The sequence below is a fragment of the Triticum dicoccoides genome, chromosome 6A (genome assembly GCF_002162155.2).
Source record: "Triticum dicoccoides isolate Atlit2015 ecotype Zavitan chromosome 6A, WEW_v2.0, whole genome shotgun sequence".
Classification (NCBI taxonomy): domain Eukaryota; kingdom Viridiplantae; phylum Streptophyta; class Magnoliopsida; order Poales; family Poaceae; genus Triticum; species Triticum dicoccoides.
Genome location: NC_041390.1, coordinates 411,409,757 through 411,435,676, shown reverse-complemented (window position 1 = coordinate 411,435,676; position 25,920 = coordinate 411,409,757). Strand labels below are relative to the sequence as shown.

Here is a 25,920-nt window from a genome sequence, read left to right as displayed (position 1 = left end):
CTCGATCCAGCAAGAGGGGCGAAGTAGTAGATGAGTTCCGGCAGCACGACAGCATGGTGATCGTTTTGGTGAAGAACAATCTCCGCAGGGCTTCTCCTAAGCACTACGAAAACTATGACAAAGGATAAACTAGAGGGGACGGGGTAGCCGGCACACGACTTGGTGTTTCTTGATGTGTCGTTGGTGCTAGCCCCGCCCCTCTATTTATATGTTGAGCCCTGGGGTCGAAACTTGGAGCAAAAGCCTCCTCAAAGTCGGTTTTGCCCGAAAGGCAAGAGTCCCACTCGGACTCCAGGACCAAACGCCACAATCCTTGGCGTCTGGCCCAGATGCCATGGGCCTCGGCGTCTGGCCCAGGGCCAGACGGTAGGGTCTTCAACGTTTGCCCCCTGGCCTCCGCAAAACTCCTTTTGCACCAACTTATAGCCCCGTGGGCCTGACCCCTTGGCCTAACTGATACGTCTCTGTCATATCTACTTTTCCAAACACTTTTGCCCTTGTTTTGGACTCTAACTTGCATGATTTGAATGGAACTAACCCGGACTGACGCTGTTTTCAGCAGAATTACCATGGTGTTATTTATGTGCAGAAACAAACGTTCTCGGAATGACCTGAAACTTCACGGAGCAACTTTTTGGAAAATATAAAAAATACTTGCAAAAGATGAAGGCCAGGGGGTCCACCACCTGTCCACGAGGGTGGGGGGGGCCTACCTCGTGGGCCCCCTGTTGCCTCTCCGACTCCAACTCCAACTCCATATATTGTGTTTCGGGGAGAAAAAAATCAAAGAGAAGAAATCATCGCGTTTTATGATACGGAGCCGCCGCCAAGCCCTAAAACCTCTCGGGAGGGCTGATCTAGAGTCCGTTCGGGGCTCCGGAGAGGGGAATCCGTCGCCATTGTCATCATTAACCATCCTCCATCACCAATTTCATGATGCTCACCGCCGTGCGTGAGTAATTCCATCGTAGGCTTGCTGGACGGTGATGGGTTGGATGGGATCTATCATGTAATCGAGTTAGTTTTGTTAGGGTTTGATCCCTAGTATCCACTATGTTTTGAGATTGATGTTGCTATGACTTTGCTATGCTTAATGCTTGTCACTAGGGCCCGAGTGCCATGATTTGAGATCTGAACCTATTATGTTTCATCAATATATGAGTGTTCTTGATCCTATCTTGCAAGTCCATAGTCACCTATTATGTGTTATGATCCGTTAACCCCGAAGTGACAATAATCGGGATACTTACCGGTGATGACCGTAGTTTGAGGAGTTCATGTATTCACTATGTGTTAATGCTTTGTTCCGGTACTCTATTAAAAGGAGGCTGTAATATCCCTTAGTTTCCGTAAGGACCCCGCTGCCACGGGATGGTAGGACAAAAGATGTTGCAAGTTCTTTTCCATAAGCATGTATGACTATATTCGGAATACATGCCTACATTACATTGACGAAATGGAGTTAGTTCTGTGTCACCCTAGGTTATGACTGTTACATGATGAACCACATCCGGCATAATTCTCCATCATCGATCCGTTGCCTACGAGCTTTCCATATATTGTTCTCCACTTATTTACTTTTCCGTTGCTATTGCTATCATCACTACAAAATACCAAAAACATTACTTTTACTACTTTTACCTTTTGTTACCGTTATCACTACTATCATATTACTTTGCTACTAAACACTTTGCTGCAGATATTAAGTTTCTAGGTGTGGTTGAATTGACAACTCAGCTGCTAATACTTGAGAATATTCTTTGGCTCCCCTTGTGTCGAATCACTAAATTTGGGTTGAATACTCTACCCTCAAAAACTATTGCGATCCCCTATACTTGTGGGTTATCAAGACTATTTTCTGGCGCCGTTGCCGGGGAGCATAGCTCTATTCTTTGAGTCGCTTGGGATATATATCTTCTTATCATTATGAAGAACTTGAGAGATCCAAAAACCAAGATCTATCCCTCAACTACGAGGGGAGGTAAGGAACTGCCATCTAGCTCTACACTTGATTCACCTTCTGTTTTGAGTAAGCTTGCGACACCTACACCTGCTTCTGCTATTCGTTCTGATATGTCGCATGTTATTGATGATGCCACTTTCTGCTATGCATGATACTTATGATGAAACTACTTATATGCTTGATACTACTGTGCCACTTGGTAAATTTCTTGATGAACAACTTGCTAGAGTTAGAGAAATTGAAAATATCGAATCTGATGATACTGATGAAAGTGATGATGAAGAATCACTTGTTATTCCTAAGGGTTATGTTTTTGATCAAGAAGCTTCTTTAGCTATTTTAGCTTTCTAAAAATAGAAATGAACTCAAAAGGCTATTAGCTAAATGGAGTAAGGAATCTCTAAATGCTAGAATGAAACCTGACCCTGCTTTTGCTACTTCACCTATCTTTGTTACTGATAAGGATTATGAATTCTTTGTTGATCCTGATATAATTACTTTGGTTGAATCTGATCCTTTTCATGGTTATGAATCTGAAACTGTGTGGCACATCTGACTAAATTGAATGATATAGCCACCCTGTTCACTAAAGATGAGAGAACTCGTTACTTTTACATCCTTAAAATATTTCCGTTCTCATTAAAGGGTGATGCTAAGATATGGTTTAATTCTCTTGATCCTGGTTGTGTGCGTAGTCCCCAGGATTTGATATATTACTTCTCTGCTAAATATTTCCCTGCTCATAAGAAACAAGCTGCTTTAAGGGATATATATATAATTTTGTGCAAATTGAAGAAGAGAGTCTCCCACAAGCTTGGGGGAGGCTTCTCCAATTACTTAATGCTTTGCCTGATCATCCTCTTAAGAAAAATGAAATACTTGATATCTTTTATAATGGACTAACTGATGCCTCCAGTGATTACCTGGATAGTTGTGCTGGTTCTGTTTTCAGGGAAAGAACACCGGATGAAGCTGAAATTCTATTGAATAATATGTTGGCAAATGAAAAAAAATTGGACACCTCCGGAGCCAATTCTCGAGCCTATTCCTAAACCAACTCTGAAGAAGAGGGGTATTCTATTTCTCAGTCCTGAAGATATGCAAGAGGCAAAGAAATCTATGAAAGAAAAAGGTATTAAAGCTGAAGATGTTAAGAATTTACCTCCTATTGAAGAAATACATGGTCTTAATTTACCCTGTGTTGAAGAAACATGTAATCTTAATCCATTACCTATTGAAGAAACTCATGGTCTTGATAACCCGACACAGGTAGTAAAGGTAAATTCTCTCTATAGATATGATAAAGTTGAAATCCCATTTACTAAATTTGCTAGCCCATGCTTAGATGAGTTTGATAAATTTATGGCTAAGCAAGAAGATTTTAATGCTTATTTTGGTAGAAAATTGAAATACAATTCAAATATGCTTGAACACTTGGGTGATTATATGGCTAATGTCAAAGGTAAACTTAAACTTATTAGTAAACATGCTTCTATGGTTACCACTCAAGTAGAACAAGTACTTAAAGCTCAAAATGATTTGCTCAATGAATTGAATAGTAAGGATAATGATAATGCTATTAGAGTTATGACTAGAGGTGGTAGAATGACTCATGAACCTTTGTATCCTGAAGGCCATCCTAAGAGAATTGAGCAAGATTCTCAGAGAAATAATATAGATGCACCTAGTTCGTCTAAAAAGAAGAAAAAGAAAAATGATAGGACTTTGCATGCTTCTAGTGATCCTATTGTTGAAACACCTGAGAATCCAAATGATATTTCTATTTCTGATGCTGAAACTCAATCTGGTAATGAACCTGAAACCAGTGGTAATGTTAATGATAATGTTCATAATGATGCTCAACCTAGTAATGATAATGATATAGAAATTGAACTTGATGTTGATCTTGATAACCCACCATCAAAGAATCAACGTTATGATAAGAAAGACTTTGTTGCTAGGAAACATGGTAAAGAAAGAGAGCCTTGGGTTCAGAAACCCATGCCTTTTCCTCCCAAACCATCCAAGAAAAAGGATGATGAGGATTTTGAGTGCTTTGCTGAAATGATTAGACCTATCTTTTTGCGTATGCGATTAACTGATATGCTCACAACCAATCCTTATGCTAAGTACATGAAAGATATAATTACAAATAAAATAAAGATACCGGAAGCTGAAATTTCCACCATGCTTGCTAATTATACTTTTAAGGGTGGAATACCAAAGAAACTTGGAGATCCCGGTGTACCAACTATACCATGCTCCATTAAAAGAAACTATGTTAAAACTACTTTATGTGATCTTGGAGCCGGTGTTAGTGTTATGCCTCTCTCTTTATATCGTAGACTTGATTTGAATAAGTTGACACCTACTGAAATATCTTTGCAAATGGCCGATAAATCAACTGCTATACCTGTCGGTATTTGTGAGGATGTGCCTGTTGTAGTTGCAAACGTTACTATTTTAACGGACTTTGTTATTCTTGATATTCCCGAGGACGATAGTATGTCTATTATTCTTGGAAGACCCTTTTTGAATACTGCAGGGGCTGTTATTGATTGCACTAAAGGCAATGTCACTTTTCATGTTAATAATATGAGCACACGGTACACTTTCCGAGGAAACAACCTCAAGTTCATAGTATCAACTCTATTGGAAAAATTCCATCGATAATATTTGGATGTTTTGAATTTCCTCTTCCTACTGTCAAGAAGAAATATGATATTATTATTATTGGGGATGCATATCCCCGTTGAGGTAACATAGTGTTATTCGAAATTTCTCCGGTTCCATGTTATTCGGAATGAGTTCGTTAACAAGACTTGATCAACCTTGTTAGTAGATTCCTTATGATGATCATGAGATGGATGAAACTAGAAGGCACAACCTTCTGTACCCCAATTTTACTTTGTGATATTTATATTAAATAAAATAAAAATAAATATTTTTCTGTTTGTTATCTGATTATCCATGCAATATAAAAATACCTCGAAAATAAAAGTTCTCCAAATGCCCTGAAATTTAAATATGATTTTTTCCAGAATATTTGAGAATATTTGGCACTAAGAACACAGCATGGGGGGCCAACCACCTGCCCACGAGGGTGGAGGGCGTGCCCTACCCCCTGGGCGCGCCCCCCTGCCTCGTGGGCCCATGGTGGCTCTCCTCCACTTATCCTTTCACCCATACACTCCTTCTTCCTCCCCCAAACACGAATAACCAGCTCAAACCCGAGTCCAAGCTCGTTTTGCTGCCATTTTTGATCTCCTTGCTCAAAGCACCTCTCACAAAACTGCTTGGGGAGATTGTTCCTTGGTATGTGACTCCTCCATTGGTCCAATTAGTTTTTGTTCTAGTGCTTTATTCATTGCAAATTTTTGCTACTTAGGTGACCCTGTTCTTGAGCTTGCATGTCAAATTTATATGGTTCCAAGTAGTTTTGATGCATGATATAGGCTCTAGGCACTTGTAGGAGTAGTTGCTATCAATATTATTGAGTTTGGTTTACTTCTATTTTTAAGTTACTAAAAAATTTCAGAATTTTTCAGAGGAAGAAATATGCTTAGGAAAATGTTCCAAGGTGGTTCTTCAAGGAAGCAAGGACCCAGGCTTGCAATGCGTGATGCTAATGAAGAGCCACCAAGAGACGCTCCAGTGCGTCCTTGTGAATGGCCTTCTGAGAACTTTATGGATCGAGCGGGAATTAAGGAAGAATTCAACGCATATTCGCGTAACACTGATCTTGTAAGCTTCGAGGAAGAGAAGTGCAGCCAGTATCACAACCTCACTAGTACCTTTATGAGGAGGTTTGAATTTTCAACTTCACGTAATTCTCCAACTATCCTGTTTGATCTTTATGATAATTCTTACACTATGGACTTAGAGGATTTTACCACTGCTTGCAAACTTCCACAATGGGGGAGTATAAGTGATCCTCGCAAATCTGAATTTAGAGATTTTCTTGCTAGTATAACTGTGGGAGAATCTAGAGATATAACACAAGCCACCATAGGAAGCATTCACTTTCCTGCTATACATTTTGCTCTCTTCATAGGTAGATGCATTAATGGTAAGGATGAAGCATGTCACATGTGTGTCCCCGACCTCAGTATTCTTAGGAGTGCTGTGTTGGGAGATAAATCTTATAATTTGGGAGCCATTGTTGCGTGTAGGTTTCATCTTAATAGATTTAATGGAGATTTCTTTGGGGGAATTTATGCAACCCTCATATCTAATTTTCTTGGTATAGCCATATGCGAAGATGATATTGAATTACCTCCTGCTTACCTAGACTTTAACGCTATGGTTCACCACCAGTTTGTCGAGAGGAATGAATCACCTCTCTAGTATCGACTAATCTTTGACAGACGCCATGCTGTCCATATTATTCTCCCTGCTCCTGCCTTCTTTGATCATCAGGCAAAAGGAAGATATACTATTACCAGAGAGGAGGCAGATGAGTACGAGAGGAGAGCGGAGGCCGCTCGTCGCCACGCTGCAGCTCAGCAGGCGATAGCCGCTGCATCTTAGTACGACCCCAACTATTATTATGGATATCCGCCAGGCCATCCGTGGCCATAGACCAACTTAGGCCAAAAGCCTAAGCTTGGGGGAGTATGTATTTCCCACAGACATTACATTTATGCTCACACACTCATTGCTAGATGGCGGTGCTCATACTTTTTCATTGTATCATTCATGCTAGTTTATTTTCCTTTTTTTATGCTTTCTTCTTGTGTGTTTAATAAACCTTAAGAAAAACCAAAAAAAATTAGTTGTAGTTTTTAATCAGTTTAATTTCCATGCTTGTAGTAGTAATTAAAAAGAAAACCCAAAAAGATTTCCTGTTCTTCTTTTGCTTGTTGGGAGCTTTCCCGTGTAAATAGATTTATTTCTTTTCTTTTCTTTGGGGGTCGATAGGAGAAGACCATAATTAAATTGTTGAAGTGGCTCTTATATGCATTATTGTTTATCTGACAAAAGAGCCCATATTGCCTTGTCTTCTCCTGTTTATTGAATGCCTGCAGGTTCTAGCTTAGTCCAATGCACGTGCAATATTATTATTATTCACATCGTTCGGTCGTGCAAGTGAAAGGCAATTATGATGATATATGATGGACTGGCCGAGATGAGAAAAGCTGGTATGAACTCGACCTCTTTTGTTTTTGTAAATATGATTAGCTCATCGTTCCTGATTCAGCCTATTATGAATAAGCATGTTTGCAATGACAACTAGAGATCATAGTTTCTTGTGCCATGCTTGATTAGCTAGGAGCTTATAATGATTTACCTTGCATGCCAACATGCTATTGAGATAGTTATGATGTGGTATGATAGGGTGGTATCCTCCTCTGAATGATTTAAGTAACTTGACTTGGAGCATGTTCACGCATGTAGTTGAAACAAAATCAACATAGCCTTCACGATATTTATGTTCATGGTGGATTATATCCTACTCATGCTTGCATTCAGTGTTGATTAATTTTAATGCATGTTCATGACTATTGTCGCTCTATACCTGGTCGCTTCCCAGTCTTTTGCTAGCCTTCACCTGTACTAAGCGGGAATACTGCTTGTGCATCCAATCCCTTAAACCCCAAAGTTATTCCACATGAGTCCACTATACCTACCTATATACGGTATCTACCTGCCGTTCCAAGTAAATTTGTATGTACCAAACTCTAAACCTTCAAATAAATGTCCTATTTTGTATACTCGAATAGCTCATGTATCAACTAGGGCTGTCTGTATCTTCCATGTTAGGCGGGTTATTCTCTAGAGGAGTGGACTCCGCTCCTCACTCACGAGATAAATGGCTGGTCACCGGGATGCCCAGTCCCATGCTTTATGCAAACTAAATCAAAATAATTGCAAGCAAAACTTCCCCTGGGACTCTTGTTAATTGGAGGCACTCGTTGTTTCGAGAAATCCATGGATTGCTACTTGTTGGTGGAAGGGGGAGTATAAACTTTACCATTCTATTTGGGAACCGCCTATAATGTGTGTAGCATGGAAGATATCGCCATCTCTTGGTTGTTATGTTCACAATGAAAGTATACCGCTCAAAATATTATTCACCTCTGTTTCAAAACCGAGCTCTGGCACCTCTACAAATCCCTGCTTCCCTCTGCGAAGGGCCTATCTATTTACTTTTATGTTGAGTCATCCCCCTCTAATTAAAAAGCACCAGTTGGAGAGCACCGCTGTCATTTGCATTCATTACTGTTAGTTTACATTGGGTATGACTTGACTGGATCTCTTTTACCATGAATTACAATGTCTAGTCAGTCCTTGGTCTTTAAAGGTGCTCTGCATTTATGTTTTGCGGTCTCAGAAAGGGCTAGCGAGATACCATCTTGTTATATCATATTATGATTGTTTTGAGAAAGTGTTGTCATCCGAGATTTATTATTATTGCTCGCTAGTTGATTATGCTATTGATATGAGTAAACTTGAGACCTAAGCGTTATTGCGAATGTGGTTAGTTATAATCTTTGCTAAAAACTTGAATGCTGGCTTTACATATTTACAACAACAAGAGCAAACAGAGTTTGTAAAAGTTTTTCTTTATCACTTTCAGTTTAGCAATTGAATTGCTTGAGGACAAGCAAAGGTTTAAGCTTGGGGGAGTTGATATGTCTCTGTCGTATCTACTTTTCCAAACACTTTTGCCCTTGTTTTGGACTCTAACTTGCATGATTTGAATGGAACTCACCCGGATTGACGCTGTTTTCAGCAGAATTACCATGGTGTTATTTATGTGCAGAAACAAACGTTCTCGGAATGACCTGAAACTTCACGGAGCAACTTTTTGGAAAATATAAAAAATACTTGCAAAAGATGAAGGCCAGGGGGTCCACCACCTGTCCACGAGGGTGGGGGGGGGGCCTACCTCGTGGGCCCCTTGTTGCCTCTCCGACTCCAACTCCAACTCCATATATTGTGTTTCGGGGAGAAAAAAATCAAAGAGAAGAAATCATCGCGTTTTATGATACGGAGCCGCCGCCAAGCCCTAAAACCTCTCGGGAGGGCTGATCTAGAGTCCGTTCGGGGCTCCGGAGAGGGGAATCCGTCGCCATTGTCATCATTAACCATCCTCCATCACCAATTTCATGATGCTCACCGCCGTGCGTGAGTAATTCCATCGTAGGCTTGCTGGACGGTGATGGGTTGGATGGGATCTATCATGTAATCGAGTTAGTTTTGTTAGGGTTTGATCCCTAGTATCCACTATGTTTTGAGATTGATGTTGCTATGACTTTGCTATGCTTAATGCTTGTCACTAGGGCCCGAGTGCCATGATTTGAGATCTGAACCTATTATGTTTCATCAATATATGAGTGTTCTTGATCCTATCTTGCAAGTCTATAGTCACCTATTATGTGTTATGATCCGTTAACCCCGAAGTGACAATAATCGGGATACTTACCGGTGATGACCGTAGTTTGAGGAGTTCATGTATTCACTATGTGTTAATGCTTTGTTCCGGTACTCTATTAAAAGGAGGACTTAATATCCCTTAGTACCCGTAAGGACCCCGCTGCCACGGGAGGGTAGGACAAAAGATGTTATGCAAGTTCTTTTCCATAAGCACGCATGACTATATTCGGAATACATGCCTACATTACATTGACGAACTGGAGCTAGTTCTGTGTCACCCTAGGTTATGACTGTTACGTGATGAACCGCATCCGGCATAATTCTCCATCACCGATCCATTGCCTACGAGCTTTCCATATATTGTTCTCCGCTTATTTACTTTTCCGTTGCTATTGCTATCATCACTACAAAATACCAAAAACATTACTTTTACTACTGTTACCTTTCGTTACCGTTATCACTACTATCATATTACTTTGCTACTAAAAACTTTGCTGCAGATATTAAGTTTCCAGGTGTGGTTGAATTGACAACTCAACTCCTAATACTTGAGAATATTCTTTGGCTCCCCTTGTGTCGAATCAATAAATTTGGGTTGAATACTCTACCCTCGAAAACTGTTGCGATCCCCTATACTTGTGGGTTATCACTAACCATATCATCCAATATATGAATCTTCACCTCCGGACCATTCTGGAGCTCCTCGTCATGTTCGTGATCTCATTCGGGACTCCGAACAACATTCGGTCACCAACATACATAACTCATATAATACTATATCGTCAACGAACGTTAAGCGTGCGGACCCTACGGGTTCGAGAACTATGTAGACATGACCGAGAAATCTCTCTGGTCAATAACTAATAGCGGAACCTGGATGCCCATATTGGCTCCTACATATTCTACAAAGATCTTTATCGGTCGAACCGCATAACAACATACGTTGTTCCCTTTTCATCGGTATGTTACTTGCCCGAGGTTCGATCGTCGGTATCTCAATACCTAGTTCAATCTCATTACCGGCAAGTCTCTTTACTTGTTATGTAATACATCATCCCGCAACTAACTCATTAGTTACAATGCTTGCAAGGCTTATAGTGATGTGCATTACCGAGTGGGCCCAGAGATACCTCTCTGACAATCGGAGTGACAAATCCTAATCTCGAAATACGCCAACTCCTAGCATGCGGCGAATGGCATCACGATTTGATGTGGCGATCAGGAGATGTATTTTTGAAAAGAAAGCCCTGTGTTTGCAGCTTCGTCGGCTGACCGTGAGATATGGAACATCTCTCCCAATCACCTTTCTCGGAGCTATGGAGACGGGAGGAAGAGCTGGGGGTGCTAGCCATGTTGGAGTGATTCCTCCTAGCAAGCTCTGAGGATTTTTCCGCGGGGTATGGAATGGATCTGGGATCCACTCCCCTTTAATAGAGGCCTTTCTTATGTGGCCGGAGGGGGTTCTGCAAAAATGCCCCGACCTCTCGTATTCGCTCGACGCGTGGAGCAGAAGGTGTGGAGGCACAGAAGCCGATGGGTGTGACATTAAATGGAAGGCCGAATACAACTCTTTAAGTCAGGTGTTTTGAAGTGATCGGAGGAGGAACCCGCCTTGCAATGCCGAAGACAATCTGCGTGCCGGACACCTCGTCATTGCAGCCTGGTTCAGGGGCTATGGAGGGAGTCCTGGACTAAGGGGTCCTCGGGCGTCCGGCCTGTTGGACATGGGCCGGACTGATGGGCTATGAAGATACAAGACCGAAGACTCTCACCCGTGTCCGGATGGGACTCTCCTTGGCATGGATGGCAAGCTTGGCGTTTGGATATGAAGATTCCTTTCTCTGTAACCGACTTTGTATAACCCTAGTCCCCTCCGGTGTCTATATAAACCGGAGGGCTTAGTCCATAGAGACAATCATAATCAGATAGGCTAGACTTCTAGGGTTTTAGCCATTACGATCTCGTGGTAGATCAACTCTTGTAAACCCCATACTCATCAATATTAATCTAGCAGGACGTAGGGTTTTACCTCCATCGGGAGGGCCTGAACCAGGGTAAACATTGTGTTTCCTGTCTCCTGTTACCATCAACCTCAGACGCACAGTTCGGGACCCCCTACCCGAGATCCGCCAGTTTTGACATCGACAGTGCCCCCCTCCCCCGTATATAAAGGAGTGGAGGAGGGGGAGGGGGCCGGCCTCCTAGGCGTGCCCCAAGGGGAGTCCTACTCCCACCGGGAGTAGGATCCCCCCTTGCCTTATTGGATTTAGGAGAGAAGGAAGGAGGAGGGAGGAGGAAGGAAAAGAGGGGCCGGCCCCCCTCCCAATTCGGATTGAGCTTGGGGGCCCCTCCTTTGCTCCTTTCCCCTCTCTCCCACTAAGGCCCAATAAGGCCCATATACCTCCCGGGGGGTTCTAGTAATCTCCCGGTGCTCCGGTATACTCCCGTTTTCACCCGGAACCATTCCGATGTCCAAACATAGGCTTCCAATATCTCGATCTTTATGTTTCGACCATTTCGAGACTCCTCGTCATGTCCGTGATCAAATCCGGGACTCTGAACTACCTTTGGTACATCAAAACACATAAACTCGTAATACCGTACGTTAAGCGTGTGGACCCTACGGGTTCGAGAACTATGTAGACATGCCTGAGACATGTCTCCGGTCAATAACCAATAGCGGAACCTAGATGCTCATATTGGTTCCTACATATTCTACGAAGATCATTATCGGTCAAACCGCATAACGATATACGTTGTTCCCTTTGTCATCGGTATGTTACTTGCCCGAGATTCGATCGTCGGTATCTCAATACCTAGTTCAATCTCGTTACCGGCAAGTCTCTTTACTTGTTCCGTAATGCTACATACCATAACTAACTCGTTAGCTACATTTCTTGCAAGGCTTATTGTGATGTACATTACCGAGAGGGCTAGAGATACCTCTCCGACAATCAGAGTGACAAATCCTAATCTTGATCCATGCCAACTCAACAAACCCCATCGGAGACACCTGTAGAGAACCTTTATAATCACCCAGTTACGTTGTGACGTTTGCTAGCACACAAAGTGTTCCTTCGATATTCGGGAGTTGCATGATCTCATAGTCATATGAACATGTATAGTTATGGAGAAAGCAATAGCAACAAACTAAACGATCATCGTGCTAAGCTAACAGATGGGTCAAGTCAATCACATCATTCTCTAATGATGTGATACCGTTAATCAAATGACAACTCATGTCTATGGTTAGGAAACATAACCATCATTAATTCAATGAGCTAGTCAAGTAGAGGCAAACTAGTGACGCTCTGTTTATCTATGTCTTCACACATGTACTAAGTTTCCGGTTAATACAATTCTAGCTTGAATAGTAAACATTTATCATGATATAAGGAAATATAAATAACAACTTTATTATTGCCTCTAGGGCATATTTCCTTCATCCAGTGCTCCACCTCTGGCAGTCCGGCACTGCCTCCGTCGCTGTAGTAGACCGTGTCACCGTCAGACTCCACCTCCGCCAAGTATGCATGACTGCGTCGATCCAACCATCTCCCATCCATCTACCGATCGACAGGCACCAGCCACCCCCTCTGTTTTTAAACAAATCTGAATCTTCTTTTTGTAAATTTCCAATGCCACTGATTGCTAGAAGGACTAGAACTACGTACGTGAGATTAGATTTGGCACCAGCTTCTAACTCGGTGTATTACTTATAGAATTTGTTCACGGGATCACGTTTTGAGCATGAGCGTGCCATGCTTTTCTTCTGCTTCCAGCGTTGCAAGTTTACATGTAGTACATCTATATATTTTGGCAGACATCTATTTTGTATGCTTGATTAAGGTTGAGTGTTGACTATACATTGTTAGCCGTGGAAGGAGCCGACGTTGGGGTTGTGCGCTCCTGGACAGAGATAGCGGCCTGGACATGCTCCAGGAGATGTTTGTCGTGTTCAGCCTTGTAACATCCCAAATTTTCAATTTGGAATGTTATACACTAGATCATCAATTGCATAAGCATATTTTATTGCTTTTGGTGGATCCTAGAAATTCTACGCAACTCAAGGACCCTCGGAGAGAGTTGGGGATTTCGTTATTTTCATATTTGAGTTTTCTCAAATTTTGAAAATAGGATCATTTGATTTTATTTATTTTATCTTCAATTATTTCTATTATCAAAATATGAGAGAGGGAATAAAATGACTTTCCCAAAAATAAAGAAATATTGAGGATTTAATAAAAAATCAAATAAGATTTTATTTTGGTTTTATTTGCTATTTTATTTGAATTTAGGAAAAATTGCACGTTTTCAAAAATTGCATTTAGAGCCAAAAAAATGTTCATCCTGTTCTAAATATTTTATTTAGACGGAGAAAATTTGTTTTGGCATTTTTAGATTTTTATTTATTTTTTCTAGTTTCTTTTAGGCGCAGCGAAATTGTTAAAAAAACCCGCGCTCGACTCGGCCAAGGGCCCAGCCGAGCCAGGCCGGCCCAAGCCGCCGCCTCCTCGCCCGTGCTGCTGCCGGACTCAGGAGGAGACCGAGCCGGAGCCGGAGCCGCCGCCGACCCCCTCCCCAAGCCAGCCGACCCCTCCTCCTTAAATACCACCCCGGGGCCCCACTGGAGCCCCGAGCCACCGCCGCCGCCACCCCACACCGCCCCGCGCCGCCTGCCGCTGCCCGCGCCGCCGCAAGCCGCAAGCCGCCCCGCCGCCGCCCGGAGCCGCCGCCCCGCCGCCTCGCGCCACCCGCCGCCCTGCCGGAGCCCCGCCGGAGAGCCGCCTCCGAGGTGTGCTGCCGGCCGGTTTTTGAGAAAAAGCCGTTTCGTTTTTTTGAAAACCCTAGTTTTTGTTTTTTCAATAGATCGGTTTTTCTCCGGTTTATTTATTTAGCGAGCGCCCGCTCGTCCGTTCGTTTTAACGAACGCGTTTTTCGTTTAGTTTCTGTTAACGAACATTCGTTTGTTAACCTGTTCGTCGTTTTTCTTTTTCTCGGATTAAATCTGCGGTTTTTCTGATCGTGATCTCTGATCCGATGTTCGTTTTAGTTTATCTTTTCGCTCGTTTATCGGAATCAGGCGATTCAAGAGCCTGGAGTTTCGTCTCCAAACCCTATTTCCATTTAACCAACTCAAACAAGTTTTTGCCACAGTAAAAATTACCCTAGATCCAGAATAGTAAATGAAGCTTGTTTCTTTTGCCGTTTGTCTTTCGTTGCTTCGTTCGTTTTGATTCTTTTTGCCAACCGGAGTTCTTTAGTTGAACTTTCTGGTTAAATCTTCTATTCGTGTTTTACCTGTGCATTAGTTGAGTACTTATTGTATGCTTGTATGTTTGCGATAGAGTACCCGGAGTGCACCGCTTGCTACTTCTAATCACTAGGTTTTGCGGATCATCAGCAAGGCAAGTAACACTTTGATCATACCTCCTACTACCCAGTTTTATTGCATTAGATCAATCCTCACACATTGCATGATTAGGATCTAATTAAATTGTGGGTTTGGGAAGTAGTTGAGGTAGAACCTATTACCTGTTTATTATCAAACCTTAGGGAGTTACTCTTACGTTTGCTTATTATGCCATGCTATGCTAGTAGACATGGATTGGGTGAGTGTATCCATGACAGATGTGAGATTGTTAATTAATGGTTTATTTAAGGTGGCAACCTAAACACACATCTGGGTGGATTGAGGCACCTGGGTATTCCAGCGATTGCCTGTTTTCTTTTGGACCGCCACCCAGACTCAAAGGGATCATGAGATTATTCATGCTAGAAACTTCCGTGTGCATCCACAAGCTACTATGGGCTCTAGCATAGTTGACTAAGTCGTGCGAACTCTTACAGTGGTAGACTAGCAGATGTAGGGGATGTAGGTTGGTACGATCTACCCGTTCATAAGGTGCTAGCGCTTCTGAAAGACTATGTCTCGGTCATCCGTTTCTCAAACACCATGTAGTGCGAGAAATCCAACGGAGGAGATCGGGTCTTGTGGGGAAAAGTGCGCAAACCTCTGCAGAGTGTATAAACTAATCATGGTTAGCCGTGTCCCCGATTATGGACATCTTGAGTATCTAGTACCTGGATTATCATGTGAATCTCACCATGTTACTCTAAAGTTAATTGTTGGGTTTTGTTTAATGATGATGCTTAATTGGGATTGAGAATGCTGTCAACCATTCTCAATGTTTAACAACTACCATGATAGTTAAATAAAATTTATTCCTTTGCAGTAGGGAAAAGTTGGCTTTACACAAAACTATAACCATAGAGCTTTCCACCAGCCATATTTGCATATAGAATAGCTTATTTCATTCCATTACTCTCTATGTGTTACATTGCCAGCATATTCCATGTGCTGACCCGTTTCGGGCTGCAACGTTAATGTTGCAGACTTTTCAGACGATGATTAAGGTGCCTTTAGGTCGTGGTTCTATACTCAGTGATGCCGTTGGAGTTGATGGACTCACTTATCTTCCAAGCCTTCCGCTGTTATCGTTTTTAGATGGCCTTAAGCCATATTTATTGTAATAAGTTCTCTTTTGAGACACTCGATGTAATAGGTGTGTGATTGCTACTCTGTTATAAATCCTTCAAGTACTGTGTGGTGTCAGCATTGCTGTTCCAGGGATGACACCGGAGCACAGAGATTGGACTGTTTGAGGTCTGGTCACTACAAGCCTCCTACCCATTGGCAGCTAGAGATCCTCGACGGTTCCGTGTGACCTTAACCGTCGCTAGGATCCCTGTTCCCACACCCCAATTATTCTACCTCCTCTTAGGTATATGTTGTGTCTCATTTCCTTTATTTTGTCTCTTTTGTGGTACTTCCGACGGTTGCTGGTATGTGTGTCGGTAGCTGCACAAGGATGGGGATTGCGGGTTAGTATGTAATTTTCCTGTTAAAGTGACACTCCATGGTATGTTTGCTTTGAGAAATTTCTTCCTAATTTTCTTTTTATACAATGTAGAGCACAGTTTAGACATGTTTCCTTTCTTAAATCGACCTATTCTTGAAACTTTATATTGATATGGTCTTGGTGATCTCTGGTTTTGGTAATTAATATGAAGGTCTACCTTTCTGGTTCTAATTACTTATGTCTGTATAGATGCCCATCTTTTCAGAATGTGTTGTTATTATAGGGATGATGTTATATCAATGAAAATCTTGCAAGGTAAAATGATGGACCTGAATGGATCAGACAGACATATACTGCATCAATGGAAACAAGGGATGTTTTGTCAATCTGATCTTAGCTCTACAGATCTTAGAGTTCTACGACGACGTAGACTAGTAGTGACCATCAGGTGGAGCGACATATTCGCCGATTGGGACTAAGATAGTCCCATGTTTCCTCCAAACGATTCTCCTCTAGATGACGATGCGGGGTCCCTGTAATAGGTGTGTTATTCATTTGAACGGTTGTCTCCTTTGTGCAGTCGTCGATCACTATCGCCATGTTCATTGCTCCCATGTATTGGTACTTCATGTCAATCATACAATCTTGAGTATCAGTTTCATAATTCATCTTGGAGGCGTTACCTTTGGCAGCACATATTAGGTATAATATACTCCACTCTTCATGACTGTTGCACACTCTTCCCATAAAGTCGGATTTGTTCATCCTTTTAGTACAATTTATTTCCTGTCAGCAATCTGCTACGCATGCAATCTTTTCATAGAATTATTCAGGCACCACTTTTTGGTCTCTGGGTATCAGAATTACTGTATCCTACACAAGCTAGATTTGTAGGCGAGACTGACAATTAATCATACTCTGCTGTTATGCAACACCAAGACTCTTGACCTTTTCAGTCCAGAAGTATCTCATAGTTACATAGATAGAATAGAACTATCATAACCTGTAAAGCAGCAGAAGAGCTAACCATATTCAAACTGCAAAGAAAAAGTATAAAGTTATGTTCACAGCAAAGACTAGCTTTGAGAGAAGAAATGCATATATTTGATTGGGAAAAGAAGACATGCTAGCTCAAATATTTTGTGATGCAATTATGCTCCATTTGATAGAGACTACACCATCATATTAAAAATATATGAAAATATGTATTAGTTTATGCATTCATAGAATGGTTACTTCTTTATTATAGGAAGGTAAAATCATCTCAGGTTGCATCTGCAGCTGTTCGATATATAATATATTCTATATCAATTAGCACTTCAATTGTAATTAGCATGAAGTGTACCATTAATGTATATTTCTTTTGACATTTGTTATACTAGATGAAGGGGAGCATCATTGATAATTAACATCACAGATGATCCTTTTGATTCAGACTGTAGAAGCCACACGATGTTACCCAATTGTTCAGGTTCTATTAAAAGAATAAAGTTCGAGGATGTTACCATATTTTCTATGATTGTGTAGTACGTCCATGTTTTACTGCTTTTGATACACATGTTGATCCCTGTTATGGGATTCAGTTATCTACCATGATCATGTTATTCTTTAGGTGCTACACCTATCTTTCATTGGATTGAAAGTTCGCTTTATGTCCCATTCAGGCAGTAGTATAGAAGAATATAAAAGACACTACATTTTGATCATCCCTCTTATAGATAATTGTTTAATCAAGCTATTGGTAATAAGCAAACACATGTGTAAGCATTGATGAGCTTTGAAATTGGAAAAATTATATAAATGCAAAGAACTACGAACACATGTTTCAAGTAAATGTGAGAGCAAGATCTACACTTTTACCAAATTAAATGGAAACACTGGCGGGGATCCCTTGTTTATATGCTTATTGATTCCCTATGGTACTGGTTCATGTATGGCTTATTGTACTTTTGTACCTTGTTTCTACTTGCATGTGGAAATAATTCTTGATTGCTTTCAATTTTTTCCATGGTTTGTAATTCTCTAGGTCATTTTTGTCGTGTGTGATTTAGATACTTCAGGTTCCTTAGAGAGATTCATAGTTCCCTATACTGACTATAACTTCATTATTTTTGTAAATTCATGCTATAGATTAATTTGTTGGGTTTAGTTTTATATGATTTGCCAAGCTAGAGCTCTGAAGAGCACTAGGTGCAATGGAGTTTGCTTTCATAGTATCAACCCAAGCTATGGGTGTGTCCATAAGCTTTGCATTAAAATCATGTGTTCAGTATTAAGGTCTTTCATGGCATACTGTGTCTAGGTTATTTGTAAAACAGAGTCCATTGGCTAGATTTGAGACATGCCTGTTTTTTGTTTATTTTATATGGCAAACTTGAGTGTGAGGTAATATGTTTGCATGTTCCTTCTTGATAGTAGAGTGGTATTATGTCCCTCAATGATTCTAAATTTCTATTATCTGACAAAATTTGTTTGTCGGCCTTTGCCGCGCTGCTTTTAATGCTAGGGTCTCAGTAGAATTGTTGTTTTGCCAAAATTCAGATGTGAAGAGGAGTTCCTGATAATAGATGAACATACCAGCCTACTTGCCTACAACCAAGGTAGAATTATCAGCGGGTACGCCAGTCAGAGCTGTTGACTGAAGAAAACCTGTAGATAGCTACCATCAATGTCACGTAAGTAAATAGCCCAGATCTTGCGGGTGACCATTGTTTTTGAAGCCTTATATGCAGTTGAGACTATACGGCGACAAGACGCAAGTGCATGATACATTGGATACTACAAAGTAGACATGTTTTTACAAATGACATAGCAGAATATCACCACAGTGGAAGCAAAGCACCCTATATCCATGAAAATCAATAGTATAAGACGCCAAGGAAGAAAACGAGACATTAACATTTGATAAGTAGGAGTGCTTATGAGGGGTGCTGCTATAAGGGGATGGCGGTAATCAGAAGAAATTTGCATGTGGTGAAATAACTACCTCATAGAAGAGTTAATTGGTTTTAATGTAGGAAAAATCTGCAGGTTGGTTAAGCTTTTTGATGTATTTGATGTATAAATAGTAGCACTTCGCTCTGTGTAAAAATGTTCTTGCTAAGGTTATTCAATGGGCTAAGAGAATACTTGATGGACCAAGGCAAGTAGTGTTTGTAATGACTTGGTTTATGATAGTGCAAAATAAATTATAGAGAGTACATAGATTATTGCCATGAAATGTTTTAAACTTGCAGATATTCTGGTTCGTATCATGACATCCACAATAACCTAACTATCCTGCTTACAATGCTTCACACAAATAGATAAAAAAATTATACGTTTTCTTATCAGAAAATGAAAAATTATGCCACCATATGTATGGAGTGTGTTGTAGTGCTCCACAAAATATTTTTCATGACCCATGAAAACTTTGAAGGATAGAGCGAATCACCCAAAACAATTTCCATGAAATTCCTTTTGTTGTGGTGGCAAATATAATGCTTAGAGCATCTCCAATAGATGATGTATATTTTGGTGCTCCAAACCAGTGATGTAAAAATTTACATCACCAAAAGGTGCTTTTTACATCTCCAAAAAAAGCTTTAACTCTAACCGATGGTCCAAAACGGAGATGTAAAAGAGCAACTCCAATAGATGGTTCAAAACGAAGATGTAAAATATTCTATATATAAATAGGAGCACCCCACTACCTCATTTCTCTTGACATGCACACTATCCACATCAGCAGTGAACATGCAGCCTATCACCTTAGCAGTTTAAGGCTGGTCATAGTGGGGAGTAACTTATACTAGTATCACACATATGACACTAGTCTAAGTTACTATTTTCATAGTGCAAAGTAACATAGTACTAGTGTCATAGATGGCCTCATTTATTAGCTTGTAGACTCATTCTTTCTCGGGAACTGCTATGTTACAGTAACATATTATGTTACTCTAAACACCTCTCTCCTCATTTACTACATGCCACATAAGCAAAAAAAAATTGGAGTGCGTTATGTTACTACCTAAGTTACTCTCAGGCTGGTCATAGTGGGGAGTAACTTATACTAGTGTCGTGTATATGACACTAGTCTAAGTTACTACCTTCATAGTGCAAAGTAACGTAGTACTAGTATCATAGATAGTTTCATTTATTAGCTTGTAGACTCATCTTGTATTGGGAAGCGCTATGTTACAGTAACATATTATGTTACTACTTCTCATTAACTACTTGCCACATAAGAAAAAATTTCTTGGAATGCGCTATGTTACTAGCTAAGTTACTCCGACTATAACTAGCCTAAGCCACGTCATCAACAAATCTCCTGCACGAACTTTTTCGCTGCATCCGAACAACCATGATTTTCCCTGCACTCCCGGTACACGATGTGCTTTGCATGTCCGCTTTGTTTCCCAGCCCAATAACGTACTCCAAATTGATTGCCCTTTTATTTTTTATTTAAGTTTTTTTGAGCAACTTTGTTTTTTAGGTGAATAATTAACTTGGCTCTTTGTTTTTTTAGGCAAAACTCGGCTCTTCGTGGTTGTTCGTGCTATGTACCATGCAAACAAAAGGCCTGCTAGCCCATCTTAATGGTTTTCCCGACTCAGAAATCTTCATGCAGATGGGTCGTACGATAGTTGTTCCTCATGGGTGTTAGCGTTAACTGCGTGTAATAACTCACGATCATCTCTTTCGCTTCGATTCCCCTCGCCGCCGCTACCTCTTCCACTGCCGCAACCTAACCTCTCCCGGCCACAAATGCACATGAAACTGCAACATTCATCTCTCCTCATTACCCCACCCTCTATTATTGGAAGAGAGTGCTCGATTTAAGTAAGTGGTCGTCGCCTTCTGCCATCCTTCGGCATGACTGCTGATCTGCCTCTCCTCCGACACCACTCTGGGCATTAGGACGCAGATCGGGCCACGGTTTCGTTGCCGGCGGCCACCTAGAATTCCATATCGTCGAGGAAGTCATAGCCGCTGAAGTCTGTGTGCGTCGTTGCTCTGCTCCGTGACCGGCGATAGCAGCGAGGATTCTGGCTCAATCAGCAAAGATGACATTCAAAAGGACTCTAGCTTTAGAGGTAGCACTGTCACACCTGATGCTACTGCATCAGTGAACTGATTAGGGAGAGACGAGTAGTATGGGTTGGGCTGAGCCCATGGCTGACTGGGCCGTCTGTGGCCAGCAGCGTGCGTGTGTGTTGGGTACTTAATCCCTGGTGAGATAGGCATGAATGAAGAGATAACTGATTCCCCATCCCCTTTTCGTCTCTCCCTCACCTACTGCTTCTTCCTCCTCTCACCCAAAATTCCCCTCCTGCGGCTATCAATTCCTTGCTAGAGTTCAGGTCATTACAATTTGGTATCTTAGAGCCAGCAAATTCTTCCGCGATTTTTTTTCCGAAGCCGCCCCCATAATCTCTTGGCCAGATCGGTAACATCAACCACATCAGGTGCGATTTTGCTTTGGTGAAATTGCTCGAAATCCTGTGTGGGGTTTGATCTGCTCGGAGCGGGTGCGACGGCGCCATCCAAGCCTTCGGTGCAGACCTGACAGATCATCGCCACGATGGGGGAGCAAACAGCGAACCTCATGGCCCTCATGGAGAAGCCACTCTCCCGTTCGATGACGAGAAGCTGGTGGAAGACAAACGTGCAGAGGAACAAGCCGCCTTCAACACGCATGTCTCCAAGGAGCTGCAGAACCTATCCAAGCAGATCGGGCTTACCCAGGCCGGTTGACGACGTGCGCAAGGCCACTTCTCCCTCCGCCTCGTCAACGCCGTCCACGGCTTCCCAGGTCGTCGATCCCCTGTCATCCGGGTTGGGCACCGCGACACCACATCCAGGAGATCCTCCACTTGTGCAACCGCACCTACAAACTCCCTCTCCGGAGTCCCGTGCCGCGCCGCCGCTGAGTGCACTTCCGATTCCACAGGCCCTCAACGCCACCGCCACCGCCCCCTTCACGCGACTCACCAATGAAGGGCCACCTCTGTTGGCTCGCCCAGACTCCGTTCGCCACCAACAACCTCTACTGCCGCTCCGTGAAGAGTCGTACACCAAGCCGCCCAAGCACAATTTCCCCCGTTTTGATGGCGAGTTACCTCGGGTATGGATCGATTGATGTCTCGCGTATTTCGAGCTCTATCGGGTGCCACAACACAGCTGGGTGGCGACGGCCGCGCTGTATGTTGACGGACATGCGACACTCTGGCTTCGGGCGTATCGGCAGTAACATGCCATGATCTCTTGGGAGATGTTTCGTCACGCGATTGAATAAGAATTTGGCCCAGAGGAGTTTGAATCGTTGATGCACAACTTACTATAGCTTCGACAGACGGGCAGTGTTACAGAGTACATGCAACAGTTCGAAGTGTATATGTACAATTTGCTCGCCTTGGACGCCTCTCTCAGCACCAAGTTCTCCGTCACTCAGTTTTTGCTGGGCCTCAAGGATGAACTGTGTGCTGCTGTGCGCATTCAAGCTCCCAATAGTATCACGCGAGCAATGGTCTTCGCCCGCATCCAAGAGGAGGAGCTGGATCAGCAACGTCCACGCTATCGCATTACCAACCCGGGGCGCCCTCCTCCAACCGTGCCGGTGCCAGCTGCTCTAGGCAAACCACCACCTCGGTGCCACCTGCAGTTCCTGCACCACGCGCAGCACCCGCGCCGCGCCCAGAGACTGATGATTTTGGTCGTGAACGACAGCTTCGTGAATACCGCCGACAACATGGCCTCTGTTTTCGCTATGGGGACAAGTACTCGAGAGAGCATCGGTGTCGGCGTACAACACAATTACTTACCATTGAAGTCGGAGAACACGACGAGGTCCTTTTCGATGAGGCAGTGCGAGCGTTGGAACTACTTGATGAACCAGCACTGCCAAACCCTACTTGTTGTCTCTTGTCCGCCCATCTTGTAGAGGGGACTGAAGCGGCGGATACGATCAGGCTAAGAGCAACTGTCGGCAATCAGACCATGCTTCTATTGGTCGATTCCGGCAGCACACATACGTTTGTCAACACTGCATTTGCTCAACGCATTGGCGCCGCCACCACAGCATTTCTCCGATCACAGTGCGTGTTGCCAATGGGCAGCAACTGGCATGCACAGAAGTGGTGCCCCAGCTCAAGTGGCACACCCATGGTCATGAATTTTGCACAGATATGCGAGTCCTGGACTTGGGAGTGTATGATGCAGTCCTTGGGGTGGATTGGCTGGCATGCCACAACCCAATGCAGTGCGATTGGGGATTGAAAACAATGCGGTTCACCAAGCAAGGAAACATGATTCTGTTGACTGGCGTCAGAACCGAGGACCAACCGGCAATAACGGCCCTAAATGCAGCTTCTTTGTGGCAAATGCAGGAAGAGAATGAAATTTGGGGAGCTGCTCTACTAGAGATTCACTCCCAGCCACCTGATAGCAGTGGTGAACCTGTACCCCCAATCATTCAGCAAGTATTGACAGACTTCAGAGATGTCTTTGCAGAACCAACGGAGCTTCCACCTCACTGACAATATGATCATGCAATCAGTCTGGAACCAGGCGCAACGCCCATCAACTCAAGACCATATCGTTATTCTCCCTTACAGAAGGACGAAATAGAACGACAAGTCACCGAGATGTTGCGCACGGGATTGATCACACACAGTATAAGTCCTTTGTGGCTCCGGTCCTCTTAGTGAAGAAAAAAGATGGAACATGGCGATTTTGTGTGGATTATCGGCGTCTCAACATGATCACCATCAAGAACAAGTTTCCACTGCCCGTAATCGATGAATTGTTGGATGAGCTGGCCGGTGTAGCATTCTTCTCCAAGATTGATCTCCGTGCGGGATACCATCAAATCCGAATGCGGGAAGGAGATGAGGAGAAAACAACTTTCAAGACTCACCATGGGCATTTTCAATTCAGAGTGATGCCATTTGGTGTCACAAACGGACCACCAACCTTCCAATGCCTCATGAACTCTGTCTTCTTGGGGCCAAATCGTAAGTTTGTCATCACATTTTTAGATGACATCCTTGTTTTTAGCCAAACCTTGCAGGATCACGTGGAGCACTTGCGTACGGTGTTTGGCATTCTTCGTCAAAATCAACTGTATGCCAAGGAATCAAAGTGCTCCTTTGCCCAACCAAGCATCGAGTACCTCGACCACATCATCTCAAGGGAGGGCGTGGCGACTGATCCAAGCAAGGCCAGCGCAATGCGGGCGTGGCCAACACCAACCAATGCTATGGAACTCCGTGGGTTCCTCGGCCTAACGGGCTACTACCGCAAGTTTGTTCCTCGATACGACATCCTCGCTAAGCCCCTTACGCAGCTGCTCACCAAGAAAGGGTTCATGTGGACAGAACAAGATCAAGCGGCATTCGAGCATCTCAAGACTGCGATGGTGAGCACGCTGGTATTGGCCTTACCAGATTTCTCCCGGCCGTTCTCCATTGAGACAGACGCATGTGATACTGGCGTGGGGGTTGTTCTGGTCCAAGACGGCCACCCCATCGCTTACCTCAGCAAGGCCCTGGGCGTGCGCAACCAACGCCTATCAATTTACAAGGAGTTCCTCGCAATCACCATGGCAGTCGACAAGTGGAGGGCGTACCTGCAACGAGGTCCTTTTGTGATAGTCACAGATCACAAGAGCTTATGTAGTCTGGGGGATCAGCAGCTAGAAATGGAGCTCCAGCGAAAGGCCATGTCAAAGATGGTCGGGCTCCAATTCTCATTCAAGTATAGGCGTGGCCCGGACAATGGCGTCGCAGATGCTCTTTCTCGTGTCGGGCACCTTCTGTCTATTGACGCACTTTCGATCTGCCAACCACACTGGCTGCAAGAAGTAGCTAACTCCTATGAGACAGATACCGAGGCACAAGATTTGCTGCAACGGCTTGCTATCACCGGCCCGGATGAGCAAGGTTATGAACCAAGGCAAGGGGTCATCCGCCTGCACAACAAACTGTGGATAGGAGCAAACACTACAGTCCAAACAAAGTTGATCAGTACATTTCACGCGAGTGCTGTGTTCGAGCATTCTGGAGTGATGGCTACTTACTAGCGAGTCAATAAACACTTCACCTGGCGAGGCCTCAAACTAGCGGTGGAGGATTTTGTTCGTCAATGCTCAGTATGTCAGCATGCCAAACATGAGAACATCAAGTCCCCAGGCCTGCTCCAACCCCTACCAATACCCACCGAGCCATGGCAAGATGTAACACCCCATGTGTAACCTACCATAATTGTATTCCAACTCTTGCCATTTCCGGCACTAAGTTATGAGATTCCTCGGTGTTGGGTTTTTGTCTCTGTGTTGCTTTTGTCTTTGTCATGCATCTCATATCATGTCATCATGTGCATCACATTTTCATACGTGTTCGTCTCATGCATCCGAGCATTTTCCCTGTTGTCCGTTTTGCATTCCGGCGCTCCTATGTCCTCCGGTGTCTCCTTTTACCTCTTTTCATGTGCGGGTGTTAAACGTTCTCGGATTGGACCGAGACTTGCCAAGCGGCCTTGGTTTACTACCGGTAGACCGCCTGTCAAGTTTTGTGCCATTTGGACTTCGTTTGATACTCCAACGGTTAACCGAGGAACCGTAAAGGCCTCGTGCGTGTTGCAGCCCAACACCTTTCCAAACTGGCCCAAAACCCAACTAAACCCCCCTCCATCATCTCGGTCATTCGATCATGATCGTGTGGCCGAAAACCATGC

General features: G+C 43.2%; 1 pseudogene; it reads left to right on the top strand.

The window, feature by feature from the left end:
* The first annotated feature begins 21,769 nt into the window (after window positions 1-21,769).
* Window positions 21,770-25,267, top strand: LOC119315882 (annotated as a pseudogene).
* The last annotated feature ends 653 nt before the right edge of the window (window positions 25,268-25,920 follow it).